At 38.3% G+C, this 16742-nt stretch overlaps 1 non-coding gene across 1 annotated transcript; it reads right to left on the bottom strand.

The window, feature by feature from the left end:
- Nucleotides 1-352: 352 nt before the first annotated feature.
- Nucleotides 353-424, bottom strand: TRNAV-UAC (transfer RNA valine (anticodon UAC)). The gene has a single exon. It is a non-coding gene; the product is annotated as a tRNA-Val (tRNA).
- Nucleotides 425-16742: the final 16318 nt, after the last annotated feature.

The raw sequence follows: 16742 nt of genomic DNA, 5'->3' as shown, positions 1-16742 counted from the left end.
TGATGGATATTTAATGGTTGTCACTATTGGTGCATAAATATGGTGATGTTCATTGACCGTCGCCAAAATCCGCATTGCTAGAAGTATAGGTGTTGTGGTGACATTCAAGGTTCGTCATGAATAATGACTATAATGACGAACAACGACTGTCACAATTTCATATCAACAACAACGATTTATGGTTACGGACCTTTGAGGGTCGTCACTATTGATGTGTATATATGGTAGTGTTTATTGACCATCACCATTTCATATTTTTGGTGAGGGTCAAAAAATGTCACAAAATCTCATTGGTGATGGTCAAAAGAGCCTCTATCACTAAAAATTGATCGTCGCCATTCAATATGGATGTTAGGGCACGATGGAATTGAACCACCAACCTCCTGCTTGTAAAGCAGGTGCTCTTCCATTGAGCTAGCACCCTTTAAAGAATTATATTTTTAAAAATTAGACCTTGAAACTTCATAAATTGTAAATTCTACAGCTTTCATTAAATTAAAGTCTCAGCAATATTTTACTAAACAAGAAAAGCAACATCGAAGTTGTAGGCCCCTACCTAATGGTTATTGAAGTTATGAAAATTGGGTGGAGGGAAAAATAGCTACGTATAAGAGAATCAATATGTTCAGTTGAATACTCAATTAGAAGTGAAACTCTGAAGACGTTTATAACCTATAAATGACCTATAACTATCAAATGCACCAAATATTGCAAAGCAAATGTCATAAGTGGATAGCATATGGAAGAAGAGGAGGCAGGGACTTGGAACCTTTGTACATCTTAGCATGCCTTAGAACTTGGCACATCTTAGCTTGTTTGACATGTTTTTGTACTATCTGACACATCTTAGCATGCCCTAGCATTCCCTAACACACCTTAGCAGCCATGACCTCACAACTAGCATTGCATTTTTCCATGACTTGGGAACCTTACATTCACTAGAACATCTTGGCACTCCCTAGTTGGCATGCCCTCTATTATCCTCCATAATGTCCCAGGCTGATGAGGAGATCGATGGAGGTAACCACACACCAAGCTTTTAGTTTGGTAGCTAGCCCTACCAAACTAGAGAGGGCTCTCTCTATGAAATCACGGCCAAGAGATGACTAGAATGCAAAGGATTTTAGGCTAGATAGCTAGGCTCAGGTGGGTTTTTGGAAAATTTAGGGACTTGGAATTCTATCCACAGGTGTCTTGTCTAGTAGGGACTTTTTCAAGGAGTCAAGGACTTGGAACTCTGTCTACGATAAAGCACTTAACATGCATGACAGAAGCTCCCTAGAATAGAGTACCTCCTACCTAGAAGAGTGTCCCCTACTCAAAATATAGAACCCTTCTCTATTGTGCACTTTTCTTAAAGATAAGTTCATAAAATAGTACTAAGAAAAACACCTAAATTAAGAAAAGTGAGCATCTAAGTCAAACTATAAAAGTATAATAAATATGGCTTTATATAATTTTGGGAAACACTAGACAAGCATGCTTTCATACAACAACAATAAGATGCCTAAAATCGATGTGATTCTCTCATCGTTGCTATACCCTCCCAGCAAAATTGGAATCTATAGCATGTACCCCAAGGCTGTATGTATCTGCTAAAGGTGTAGATTGAAAGGATCTGCTGATATGAAGTATTATTGAAGGAGAAACACCTTCAAAACAATAGATAAAGTCTATTGTGAATTCAACCCATTTTCACACAGACCAAGATTGTTACTAGGCACACTTCTCTGCTGAATGGAAACTACAATGTATTGTAGTGTTGCTGAAGAAAAAACACCTTTAGTGCAACACAGATAAAACTCTAACAGATATTGTCACTATGGCCTCGGTTGTCGATGATCTCATCAATATAGGTAATAACTTCGATAATTGAAAAACCAAAAGGTGAGATGCATAGATCATTTGAAATGACAGATTTAGGCATACTTTATTATTGTTTAGGAGTGTTAGTATAGAAAATGCAAGGTAGCCTATTGTGTCTTTATGTCACAGGCCAAGGATGCGAATAAATACATAAAATATTAAATAGCATGGTATAATTTGATTGCAGGTTCTTTTGAAACGGGAATGGAATTCTCCTTGTGCGGGTTCTAATCTAGTGGGTATAACTTTAAATAAGAAACTGATAGTTATGGGGTTGAAATTGTCTCATAATTCATGAAAAGTCCCAAATTTGTTCACTAGAAAGAAGCAGAGTGAGTCGTCAGCTTTATGGAAGGGAAGAACCTATTCGCAGGAAGATAACTTGAAATTGGCCAGGCATATTATTTCTCATCTTCTTGTACATGTGTGCTTTGAAAAGATAACCACATCCAAAGACTCAATAACAACTTTGGTAAAGTTTATAGATGTGAAGCACTTCTGAGAAAACCCATCGCTTAATGACAATTGAGCGAGGAATATGTCAAAGGATTCAATCTTGCACTCAATCATAAAAAGGAAGTTGGGGTATCCAACATCTTGCCAACAAACCGACTCCAACCATAATGTGAAAGGTAGGTTAACTGCGAAACCTCTTTCCCACTTTGTAGTATTGTTCCCTCTTGAATTCCAACAAGTATCTAGCTGCTTAGATCCACAAAACTCATGCCAAGTAAACTCTGCATGATACAATTATGATGTGAAAGCTTGACAAACGCTCTAGTTTCCCTCCAAAAGAGGGTAAGTCAAAATATTATGACAATCTTAAATGTAATTTGATCATACACTATTGAGGTATTGCATGGAATAAACAATATACTATCAATGCACTAATGAAGAACTCAAAATAAACGAATTTCTTATTGCTACAATAGCGCCTCTTGGGATTCTCGGATAAAGCACCTAACCTGCATGGAAAAAGATTCCTAGAATATAGTACCTCCTACCTAGAATCCCCTGCTCCAAATATAGAACCCTTTTCTATTGTGCACTTTTCTTAAAGATAAATCTATGCATAAAACAGAACTAAGAAAAATACCTAAATTAAGAAAAGTGAGCATCTAAGTCAAACTATAAAACCATACTACATATGGTTGTATCTAAGTTTGGGAAACACAAAACAAACATGCTTTCATACAACAACCACAAGATGCCTAACATCGATGCACTTATTTCATCGTTGCTACAACCTCACAGGAAAACTATAATCTACAACATGTATCCCAAGGTTGCATGCATCTACTAAAGGTGCAGACCAAGATGAAGTATTGTTGAAGGAGAAACACCTTCAAAACAATAGATAGAGTCTAATGTGCATTCAACCGATCTGCACATAGGCCAAGGTTGCTACTGGGTACACTTCTCCCCTAAATGGAAATTGCAGTGTATTGCTGCTCTACTAAAGGAGAAACACCTTGAGAGAAGCACAAATAAAACTATAACATATATTGTCATTGTGGTATCAGTTGTAGAATATCTCATCAATATAGGTAACAACTTCGATAATTGAAAAACCAAAAGGTGAGCTACATAAATCATTTGAAATTATAGATTTGGGCATACTTTATTATTTTTTAGGAGTGTTAGTATAGAAAATGCAAGGTAGCCTATTGCATCTTTATGTCACATACCAAGGATGAGAATAAATACAGAAAATATTAAATAGCATGGTACAATTCGATTGCAGGTTCTTTCGAAACAAGAATGGAGTTCACCTTCTGCAGATTCTCATCTATTGGGTATAGATTTAACTAAGAAATTTATAGTTATGGGGTTGGAATTGTCTCACGATTCATGGCAAGTCCCAAAGTTGTTCACTAGAACGAAGTAGAGTGAGTCGTCAAGTTTATGAATGGGAAGACCCTATTCACAGGTAGATAACTTCAAATTGTCCAGGCATATTATTTCTCCTCTTCTTGTACTTGTGTTCTTTGAAAAGCTAACCACCTCCAAAGACTCAAGAACAACTCTAGTAAAGTTTATAGGTGTGAAGCACTTCTGAGAAAACCCATCACTTAATGACAATTGAGTGAGGAATATATCGAAGGATTCAATCTTGCACTCAGTCATAAAAAGGAAGTTTGGGTATCCAGCATCTTGCCAACAAACTGACTCCAACCATAATGTGAAATCCAGGTTAACTATGAAACCTCTTTCCCACTTTGTAGTATTGTTGCCTCTTGAATTCCAACAGGTATCTTGCTGCTTAGATCCACAAAACTTGTCCCAGGTAAACTTTGCATGATACAATTGTGACGTGCAAGCTTGACACACACTCTAGTTTCCCTCTAAAAGAGGGTAAGTCAAAATATTATGACAAACTTAACTGTAATTTGATCATACATTGTTGAGGTATTGTATGGAATAAACAATATATTATCAATGCACTAATGAAGAACTCAAAATAAACGAATTTCTTGTTGCTACAATAGCACCACTCTTGGGATTCTCCAAGGAGCCACTAATTTATACACATTTGGAATCTTTACTTGGTCTACAGAAAGATTAAGCAATGGTAGTGATCACTCTTTTCCCTCCCATGGAAGGTCTATACAGAGTCAACAATAAATTGATTTAAAAGTGAGGTATATGCTTGACAAATAGGAGTCTGACTCTTCAACTCTAATTTAGTGGAAAGGAAATATTCAACTGTAAATGCTTGATCTTCTACAGTGTAAATTTCTAGATAAATGGCTAGCGTAAATCTGTCCATTGTCCACATATCCCAAAAAACCATGTATGTCTAGACTCTGGTTGTGTGTAAGAGAGGGGAGATCACATAAATAATCCATTATCAAAAGAAAAAGTTAAAGCACAACATTCTATGGAGAATTTTTTTAAAATTTTATTACATACCTTAGAAAGTTTGAAAGGACATAACTGAAGCTTCCCTCTCCTTCCACACTTCATTAAATATGCCCCTTTTCCAATGCAAATGTGGCCTGCAGAATCACAATCAGTAAATAGAATATGAAAAGTAAGTTTAATGAATTAAAGTAGCTTTGTTATACCTCAAGCAAATGGACTATGAGAAATTGGATTCATTCTCTACAAAAGATGATATAGCAAGATCTAATCACATTTTTAACTGAAACAAAGGTAAATTGGATTCATGCTATGTAATAGACGATATAATGAGATCTAATGACATTTTCAACTCAAACAAAGGTAAGTTGAGTAATCTCAAGCTCCAAAATGATGGAATCCAACTTCTAAGTGACAATTAATGTATATATCTAGCTAGAGGCTATAACATAAAGATATTTGTTATATGTGAAGATAAAAAAATGAAAGGAATGTGAAATTTTGACCATCAACTATAAGTTCCTTTCAAGGACTAGATCAAACCATAACATTGTTATCAAGATAATCAACTCACCCATGCTAGTATGCTTCTAGTAGTTTCATGATAAAACTCAAACTCAATAAAATTCAAACAACATAAATTAACCAACAATATGTCTGAGGTTGGTTACCTAAGGATTATATCATACTAAATTACCTTTTGCATCTAACATTGAAAATGGTTGTGAAAGAAATGAAGACAAATCAATGATTATGATGGATGCATGTGCTGAAATAAAATAAAATAAAAGACCTTTCTTCTTGCTACTAATGAGCCCTCTAGGGGATTCTTGTATGAAGTTGATCCTGATCTACACTTTCTAGCTACTCTGATTTGACGGACAACAACCCTAATGCTTATGAAAATGAATATGGAAAGCAATAAGAATCAATGAACCTGGTCTTGAAGAAGGTGTCTCAAAGTCTAATATGGATAGTATTTTAAATTTCTACATCTAGCAGAGAGTTTTCCCAGTTGGGTTCCATAGAAAATTTTGTTTTTTTTACTATAGTGTGACTGTGTTTTATTTCCATTCTATTCCACTACAATTTGGTAGAGATAGTTTTTGTCTTCGTGCAACAATTAGTTTCAGATTTATTCATTCAAGCAGTAGCAGAATTTCAAGGAAATTCTACACAAGGGACAATTAATCTATATTTTCACTTATTTCTTTTGCAAGTAAAATTCACAACTAAATTTTCATCCACAGTGTTTAGGTTACTAGCAAGTGATATCACAGCATATCTCAACATTGCAAGGCATAAATCATACTATTCAATAAGGTTGAGACTTGAGATACAAAAATATTCCCAAGTTATGCAAGCAAGAAAACTGTTGATTTTTAGTTCTAAATCTATCCAACCAGAACAAAATTATGCCATTTTCAACACCCTCTAGTCAAATTTATTCCTGGCCTCATTCAACTCAATTAAGAATATGTCAATCTCGTTGAGATTTCTTCTTCAGTTCATGCTTCTAAGTTATATATTTATGCAACCTAATATATCATTTATGTTAAGTGATTATTCATTCAAAATTATTTAGTCCATCCAGCGCATCTACCTAATTTTCTGATCAGTTTCTAGGAAGACTCTATCAGACATTTGCAGTAGAAAATAGAAGATTGTTTTAGTACCTAGTGTTATAAAACTCTAATCTGGAAAAAGTATTTTGGGTTGTTTCCCTAAAAATATTTACAAAATTTTCAATCCCAAAGCCATTTCAGGGAGAATTTTAGTCAGGGAGAAATTTAGTATTATTTTTGGAAAATTTGAATGCAACTAAAAGAAATTCTTCCCATTTGCTCAAAAGATTCTAGCACCAAATATGAGTGAATTCATAGAACTTAATATTTGGAAATAATTAAATTTCACTTCGCTTTTCCAAGACCATATATGAGTGAATTCACAAAACCTGAGATTTGGATTCTGGAAACACTTAAATTTCACCTCATTTATTAGGATTGGAAGTTCCCTGAGATGCAAACATGTAGCATTAAGGATCTACTTTGCTTGTTTAAGGACAATGTTCAGTTTATAAATAGTGATACAAGAATCCTTGTATACATGCCTGACACAATTCTTTGGTCACAACTAATGAAACTGAACTCCATCAATACATAACAGACAAGGTATAATGTAAGATAGCATCTACTTTTCAACATATACTTTGACAAAAATAAACATCTATACAGTCATATAAAGTTGTCACCACACCAAAAAATGAATTAAAAACCAAAATAAAAATAGGAACATGCTTGGATTGTTATGGTTACTCTAACAAAATGTTAAATATGATCAATATGTTAATATGAAAAATAGTGTATTTGATTATGATTTATTGAGCCCAAGGGGTTAGCCCAACCGAATGTAATTAATGTTACTGGGTATTTGGCTAGTTCTATTCTGAGAGGTGCCCTGTTTGAAATCCCTTGGGTGAGGTGCACTAGTCAATGCCAATGGGTTTACCAAGGATGCCATCCCTGAATGTGGGGAAACATCCATTAGGATTCCCCAGAGAGTTTTTCTTGGAAAGAATAAAAATAGGATTTCCTAAAGAGAAATTTTGAGATGCAACAATGTACACCCAGTAAAATCAACTCTATAGAGACAAACCATTAAAGAAGGAAAAATAAAGATGCTTTTACCTATGTTCCCTTTTGAATGTGTGCTTCATGTGAGATTTTACTATGGAGATCACCTTCTCCTTTTCACCTTCAACTTTGCAGACTCCATTTTCATGAGGTTTACTAAATGAAGTGCCATTGTTTAGCTCATGATGTAAACTGCTACTTCTTTCAGATAATCTTATACCCAGTATCTCATTAGAAACACTAGGTGCTAGCAGCCTATTATTTCCAACATCCCTACATGAGATCTCCTCTGTTATCCTTTTTGGATTTTCCAAATAGTTAGTAGTTGCAGGAATGTGTCTATCTTGACTATAGCTAGTTCTTCATCATACATGAGCAGTTAAGATGCTTCCGCTCACAACACTTGACCTTGAATTGCCCATCAATTCTTATAAATATTTTTTTTATGACCAGAAGATGATCCCTGCCAATGTCTTCCATATTTATGAGAATTAGCCGGACCTATATTATCTTCTCTTGATGTTAGAGTATGTTCCATGATTGCCCGCGCCTGATCAACATCAGATTTAACTATATAATTTTCCATCTCTAAAATAGGGGCTAAATTACTTCTTCGAGATGATTCACGAAAGAGAAGCGACCTACTATTGGGTGTGGGTTGTACAATTGCATCAGTCCCATCTCTAGCCCCAAATCTGTCAAGGGAAGAGCTAGGTGAAAACTGCTAAAAGCCTTTTCTTGGTACAGACCAATTGTCATGTAAAGCCTGTACACGCTCCTGAAGTATGTGCTGACCTGAGAGAGTTTTTGTCCATACAATGGATACTTGGGATGTAGTCCCAGATACTTTAGTTTGCCTAAGTGAAGCCCTTGCTGCATCTGGCAATCTAGGAGATGGATTTGGAGTGCTTCATCGCAAAATCCTTTTGTGAATTGTTCTTACATGAGTTGGCCTTGTCTCTGCGAGAGGAGCAGAAGAAGAAGAAGGTGGTGATAAATTGAGCTCTAAGTTTATTCTTTCTACAACCATCCCAACTAGAGCATCTTCCACAAATCCTCTGATTCCTAAGCTTCATCCCCATTGTCAAAATCAAGCATAAAATCCTCAACATCTTCATCATGTGTGTTGGACTGTCCAGGCATAGATGTTTGATAGCCTTGACAATACCAATCTCCTTCAGGGATAGCCCTTCCAAGGCCAACACAATATGTATGATATGTTGAATCATAGCAATCACACAATAATAAAAGATCACCATCACCAACCTCATTACAATCTAAGCAAACTATATTTACATAAGGATCAAGAAATTCAATTACTTCTTCTTCTGAAGGTTGATATACCTGCCAAACAAAACCAAAACATATAAGAAAATTGTCCTTCAAATGCAGAACCAACTACTTAAACTTCAACCCTACATATGCAAATAAATAATCATGCTTCACAGGAAAGATAGTAAGATAAAGGCAAGAAAATATCTTTAAGAAATCCAACAAGGTGTTGCAGCTAGAAACTGATATCACCAAATTGTAAATCATCAACAAACACAAGCATTGATAGAATAAAAGGATGAAATAAAATGAACTAGATGTTGGGTTGTGTTATATTCTTTCAACGACTACCCCACGTAATTAACCGAGGGGTTAGAGGGGCGGTGGAGCCCCCCCTCGTTGTGCCGATTGCGTAGCGGAGGGGTCACAGGGGGTTTGAGGGCTGCAGGTAACCCCACTCTATGGGGTCTGGGGCAGTGCCTCAGAAAATTTTGTTTTTGGACCCTATATTAGGTTGGGCAGACCTACCTATGGTTTTGTGCATGTTTTTTCGCACATGGTTTTGGACGCGACGGTTTTCGGTCCACGGTTTTCGATGCGATGGTTTTCGGTCCATGGTATTGGATGATTCGGCATGTATAAATATGTATTGTAACATTGAAGGAACATAATGAAAAATCAATCTGGTAATCCCAGTTTTGGGATCCAAGGGAAAATCTCTGTGTATATGTGTTTTATGTGTTATGTTCTCGCATTGTTTATTTTTTGTGTTTTAGAATTCGTATGCAAGTAATTTATGTATGGGATTAAAACCTACATTTGGTATCAGAGCTATTTTGGCTTCAAGGAGACGCCTTTGTTGCTGAGGGGTTTCACTCGAGCCTATGGTAGACCCTGTTCAGTGGGAGATCTACGGGATCGATTCTGGTGGTGAAAGAAGATGGCGAGCAGTGGAAAGATAGAGATTGAGAAATTTAATGGTCAGAGTTTTGAGTTATGGAAACTCAAGATGGAGGATCTGTTGGTGGAAAAAGATCAGTGGATCGCGGTAGATCCAGGCACTAAACCAATGGGAGTGTCCGATGAATAATGGAAGAAGTTGGATCGGAAGGCAAACAGTACAATACGATTGTGTGTCTCGGATTCAGTATTGCTGAATGTATCAAGGGAAGCTACGGCGAAGGCTTTGTGGGACAAGTTAGGGACTTTGTACCAATCTAAGTCTCTGGTGAATAAACTATTCCTACGGAAAAAGTTGTATAACCTGAGGATGAAAGATGGAGACTCAGTGACAGATCATCTAAATGCATTTAATACTGTGGTAAGTCAGTTATTATCTATTGATATTAAAATTTCAAATGAAGATAAGGGCATCAATTTGTTGTGTTCTCTACTAGATTCGTGGGATAGTCTGGTTGTTGCAATAGGTAGCAATGCAACTGCCTTGCAGTTTGATGAAATAGTCTCATCCTTGCTGACAGAGGAAATGAGATGGAAAAATATGGAGAGCCAGAATGGTGATGCCTTGTCTATACGAGGATGGTCCCAAAACAGAAACAAAAATAAGTCATCGAGTGGGAGGTCTAAATCTAGAGGGAGATATAAATCTCCTGGAAAACCTATAAAGGTGGTGTGCTGGAAATGTGGAAAGGAAGGGCACTACAAAGGGGACTGTAAATCTAAAGCTCCTGATAAAGGAAATGGATATGATGATGCTCCTTCTACAGAGGTGAAAACCACCTCAAATGAAGGTGGGGATGTGTACTTGGCTTCTTCAAGTACACATGTAGGTCATGAGGCATGGTTTATTGACTCAGGTGCATCCTTTCACTTCACTCCCCATAGAGAGTGGTTCTGCGAGTATGAGAAATATGATGGTGGTGATGTATTCTTGGGAGATGACAGGAAGGCTAGAATCGTTGGTCGTGGAAAAGTAAAGTTGAAGTTGCAAGGTGGAAGGGTTAGAACACTTCCGGGTGTTCTGCATATTCTGCATTAGCCAGAAATCTAATTTTTGTAAGAAAGTTGGATGATGTAGGTGTAAAACTAGTGTTCGAGAAGGATACCTGCAAGATGGTTCGGGGGGCACTGGTATTGATGCTGGGAGTTCGAATTGGAACTCTGTACAAGCTACAAGGTATCACTGTTGTTGATGGGTTCAACAGTTTTGTGGTTCCTGAAAGTGGAGCAAAAAATTTAGTGGTCTCTGGAGAGAAGACCATGCTATGGCATCAAAGGCTTGGACATATTGGAGAGAAGGGCCTTCGAATACTTCATGGTAAAGGTATGGTAGAAGGTATGAGTAATAGCTCTCTAGATTTTGATTTCTGTGAAAATTGTGTATATGGGAACTAGAATCGGGTGAGTTTCCCCTCTGGTGGTAAAAGGGCGAAACATATATTAGAACTTGTGCACAGTGATGTGTTTGGACTTGTGAAGGTTCCATTATTGGGCAAGTCTGTGTACTATGTATCATTTATAGATTACTTCTCAAGGAATACATGGATATATTTCCTTAAGAAGAAATCTGAAGTCTTTGACAGGTTTAAAGAATTTAAGGCTGTAGTGGAAAACCAAACAGAGAAGAAGATAAAGGTGTTGAGGACAGATAATGGTGGAGAGTTTTGTAGTAAGGAATTTGAAGAATCCTGTAAGAAGTGTGGTATAACTCCATATACAACTTGGAAAAATGGAGTTGCAGAAAGAATGAACAAGACGTTGATGGAAAGGGAAAGAAGCATGCTCAGTGGTGTCGGGTTAGGACAAGAATTCTGGGCAGAGGCGGTGGAAACTGCATGTTACCTGGTCAATAGATCACCTTCATCAGCGTTGGAGGATAAGACTCCATAAGAGGTATGGACTGGTAAGAAACCTTCTCTTTCACATCTGAGGGTATTTGGATGTGATGCATATGTACATATTCCAAAGGAGAAAATAACAAAGTTGGATAGTAAATCTAAAAAGTGCATCTTTATTGGGTATAAGGATGGTTTAAAGGGTTATAAGCTTTGGAACCCAGTAACAAGGAAGGTTGTGTACAGCCGAGATGTGGTGTTCAGAGAGGTGAAAGATGTTATTAAACATGAAGTCCAACCAAACGAACCTGAGAAGATAGAGTTTGAGCTTAAGGAGGAAGATTTCAACTCTACAGCAGAGGAGGAATCAGAAGATGAAGAGCCACAAACTCCGTGTGAGAAGATCAGTTCAAGAAAGAAGGCAACCAAAAAGGTATAGTCCATCTGCTTTCTGTTCAAAATTTTTCTTTATCTATTACTAATGATGATCCCAGAACTGTGAAGGAAGCAATAGATTCAGAGAATGGCAAACTCTGAAAAGAGGCCATGGTTGATGAAATGGCATCTTTGCACAAAAATGAGGCATGGGATCTGGTGGAGTTGTTAGCTGGAAGGAAACCCATTGGTAGGAAATGGGTGTTCAAGAAGAAGACAAATGCAGAAAGAAAGGTGGAGAAATACAAAGCTCGGTTGGTAGCAAAAGGTTATTCCCAGGTGTCGGGAATTGATTTTGGTGATATTTTTTCTCCTGTTACCATGGTAGCTTCTATTAGATTACTTCTATTTGTTGCTACTACTTTTGATTTTGAGGTAGAACAGATGGATGTGAAGACAGCATTTCTTCATGGGGATCTGGAAGAGGAGATCTACATGAAGCAACCTGAAGATTTTGTAGTGAAGGGTAAGAAAGAACTGGTATGCAAGTTAAAGAAGTCTTTGTTTGGGTTAAAACAGTCACCAAGGATGTGGTATCAGAAATTTGATACATTTATGCGGGGACTTGGCTTCACCAGAAGCAAAGCAGATCACTGTGTGTATTTTAAATTAATTGGTGACCGTGTTATTTATCTGTTCTTATATGTGGATGATATGTTGCTGGTTGGAAATGACAAAGAAATTATCCAGGATTTGAAGACCCAATTGTCCTCCAAATTTGACATGAAAGATCTTGATGCTGCAAACTATATTTTGGGCAAGGAAATTAAAGGAGATCATGTAAAGAGGAAGCTCTGGTTAAACCAAAGGAAGTATGTCGAGACAATTCTGCAGAGGTTTAATATGCAGGATAGTAAACCGGTGAAGGTTCCTATTCCTATAGGTGTGAGGTTATCTTCTGAATAGTGTCCCAAGACATAAGAAGAGGAAGAGGACATGTCCCGTGTTCCATATGCAAGTGCAGTCGGTAGCTTGATGTATGCAATGGTCTGTACTAGACCAGACATTGCACATGCAGTGGGAGTATTGAGCAGGTTTATGTCAAAACCAGGGAAGGATCACTGGACAGCAGTGAAGCAAGTTTTCAAGTATTTGCATGGCACTAATGATTATGGTTTGTGCTACCAAGGAAGACCAGGATTGGACAGAGTGTTGGATATTCGTGGCTTTGTTGATGTAGACTGGGTTGGAGATCTGGATCAGAGAAGATCTATAAGTGAGTATGTGTTTAACCTATTTGGAGGTGCAGTCAATTGGATGAGTAAGAAACAATCTGTCATGGCACTATCAACTACAAAGGCAGAATACATGGCAGCCACTCATGCAAGCAAGGAAGCAATTTGGTTGCAGAGATTGTGTTCAATTATGGGGTTAGTACAGTGTTGTGGGGAAAAATGCCTATGCAGGACGATCCTATCCACCTAAGGCGTGATAGTGCCTTAGCAACAAACGAATGCAGCTACTTCGGTTTCTTCCTTTATGAAATATGAAAGAGAGGAGGTTGGTAGACTTACCGTTATCTTTCGGTTGTCCCTCGATCTAAATCCTCTCCCCTTTGTGTGTCCACAGCTACTTGCCTCCTCGCTTTTGCACCCTCAAGATCACAAGAGAACAGCTAACTGTGACAAGAGAACAGCTACATGCAAAGGCAAATATACATATTCATAAATGATTCAGGATTAGAAGTAAATCAAATACACTAATGCAAATCATACAATAAACACCAGCATATAGGAAAGAACCGAGAAGCTTTATTGATTGATAAACAAGGTTCAGGAAGAGATACAACCCATAGGGTTCCAACCCAGCATCTCCTTCCCAGCAGAATGGAATTCCTTCTTCAGCCCCTTTCAAAGCATAAACACCCAATGATCCAACCACAAACCAACAGCAATTCTTTGCAATACAATCCAGCCTCCTTAGACCTCATGAGAGAGCTCTATATATAGGAGTTTTGGAGAAAGGATGAGTCAGTTTGAGGTTGGCATGAAGCTGACTAGTGTCCTCTCCCACTTCAGTTCTTGAGTCCACTTGGAGATTCTTACTTCCACTTGGAGGTTTGGAACCTCTTACTCATCACCAATCGAATTCCCTGATCCAAGTGTCATTTTGGAAGCTTCCTGGGCATTGACACTTTGAGGAATGAGTCTGCCACTTGTCCAAGTACGCTCAGCGCAGGTGGCCTTCTTTGCAGTTGACATTCAGCGCAGGTACACAGTGGAACACTTGACATTCAGCGCAGATGCTCAGTGGAGCAGTTGACATGATCTAGAAATTGCTTGTTTTTGAGTGTTTTCAGGTGGAGAACTTTTATAAACTACTGTGGTTTGCTGGCCTTGTTCCTCTAGGGGTAGGAACAACATGTTTAGGGACTTTGGATCCCTTAATTATTGACATTTCATGCTCAGTGATGCAAGGCACAAAAATGTCTATAACAGTTGCCCCCTAAAGTATGAGGCCGTTTATCGGGTGAAATGCTTTATCCAGGGGAGTCCAAAGTTCATCCATTTGCCGGGAGGAGACCTGTAATAAGATACAATACAATACATTATGATTCATTATGCTTTCATGATCTAGCTGAGGCGGGCATTCCCATGCTCAGCTTTATAAATACATTTTGGTACATAGAACAGACGATTGTCTGATGGTAGACTGATAGTTCTGGCGAAACTACCATCCTTTGGGTAGGATGATCATCTGCTGCAATGATGTACATGTCAAATGTCTTTATTTTCCCGAATATATATCGCAGCCCGGATGGATGAAACTAGATCCGGGGTCTTCAAACTCGTTCGATCTTCACTCTAAGTACAAGTCGATCCATGTGAGAATTGCGCTGGAGTCGAACATGGAAAGACATCGCTTGATTACCGGTCAATGATGTAAACCGTTAACAAGCGCGAGAGGAATCACCGATAATGATAATGACCCTCAAGGTACTGCAGTACAATTCACGTGGTGTGATTAAAGGACTTGGCGTCGAACACCACGCAAAATCTTCTGGTCGAAGGTCATTGATGTATACCTGTCGCCGGAAGTGAGAAACTTGCCATTGAGGCATGCAAGCTTCAAAGTACTGAGGGGGTTGTTCCTAGATCAACTTCTTGGATAATGAGCTGATGTCGACAAGAAGCGATCTGTCAAAGGAGGGCCTTAATGAATCCCACATCAGTGACACGGAACGGAGCTAATGATTTTAGTGGAGGTAAAAACAATCTGTGATATATGATTCAGGGTGGCGGTCATGAATGGATGAAGGATAATGTATGGCAGTGGATGGGACCTGGTTGACTCTTTTTGAACGACTTCTCTTGAACATATGGCGACACTGATGCGATGGATTGGTAGCATTACCCCAAGTATGGATGGTGTGGCAAAGACCATGGTGATGTGACCGGTGAATGAAACAACCCAACCCGATGTGGTACGGAGGAAAAGTGTCATGTTCAAGAGCGACCTGCTACCATCAAAGACTTCTCGATTTTTTCCCAATTTTTCCCCAGTCATTGCTGACCAGTACCTCTTTATTTTTGTCAAGCTTGAGGAGGATAACATATGCTTGTTCTATAACCTGCCCTTCGGGCAAGCCCATCGCTATGTTTTAACGAGCCTAGCGATAGGGAAACTCGTTCTCGTCTAAAGACAAGTTTGTCGCTATTTAATGATTTTAACGAGTCTAACGACAAGGAAAACTCGGCCCTTTTCATTTTTAGAGAGTCTGAAAAGGTACATAGAGTTAACTCCAAAATTCTTTTTTCGTCATCTAATCCCTTAAGTCCGAAAAAGTATAAAACAATACAGGAGGGATGAGTTTTCGATAGTTTTAACGAGCCGAACAAAACAAGCGCTCGATCTTTTTGTGCAATAATCCCTCAGGTCCAAAAAGATTAAAATCTAGAGGAGGGATAGCTCTTCCGGTCGCTTTAACGAGCTGGAAGGCCAAAACTCGGCAATCTTTTCATATTTTACGAGTCAGTTGAAAAGAGCTTAAAGAAGACTCGTCTTTTGAGGAACGAGTGATGAACAGGGATAGCAGCTGATTCCAGGTACAAGTTGGAATTTTCCAATCACGGCAGTGTCACAAGGATGGCTAGGTGAAATCACTCTTCGCAGTTGTTCCTCAAAATGGGTAAACAATCATATGGAGGTAAACGATTGGCCAAATGAAAAAGTGGAGGTGAAAGTGCACAAACACAACCAAGGTCTTTTTACGGTTGATCAGGTTACATACTCAATAGTTATTTACCGGTATGGGTTCATTTTTTAACGAGCTTGAATGCGCCAAAACACTACTCAATCTTATGTTTATTTTTTAACGAGAATGAACTATGTGCTAAAACTGCTCGGATCTTGCGTTTATTTTTTAACGAGCATGAACTTTATGCTAAAACTGCTCGTATGATAAGTTTTCATGCCCCCAGCATAATAACGCAAATCGAGGTGCATGCCCCCCAAGCTTCATTGCATTCAACTCGGTGGTTGGAATGAAGGTTTACCTTTGAGAAAGGGGATTTGTTTCATTTTTTAATGAGGTTGACACAAGATAAGAACCATCCTCGACGTCCAAATTCATTAGACATAGAAGGTTTCATATTCCACCATGGCCACTTCCGCCAGATTACTCAGAGGCGGTAAGGCAAAAGTACCCATTAAGGCAGGGTCTTTTAGGAGACCTACTCCGATATCTTGAATTGAATGGTCGCTCCCATGGATCATGGGAATGCTTCCTGTAACTTGTGAACCATTAGGGAGGAAGTTCTGTTGGTCGACGACCGTAATCCCTCCTTCAAATGGGAATGCGATCTTCCTAAAATAAGTCGACACTACAGCTGCCATGGCATATATCCATGGTCTTCCCAGTAGGATGTTATAGTCAAGA

Source organism: Pinus tabuliformis, chromosome 6, assembly GCF_031772625.1.
Source record: "Pinus tabuliformis cultivar Carrire ecotype Pingquan chromosome 6, CPIR1, whole genome shotgun sequence".
Taxonomy (NCBI): Eukaryota; Viridiplantae; Streptophyta; class Pinopsida; order Pinales; family Pinaceae; genus Pinus; species Pinus tabuliformis.
The sequence above is the reverse complement of the archived record's forward strand: the minus strand, read 5'-3'. Positions and strand labels throughout refer to the sequence as shown.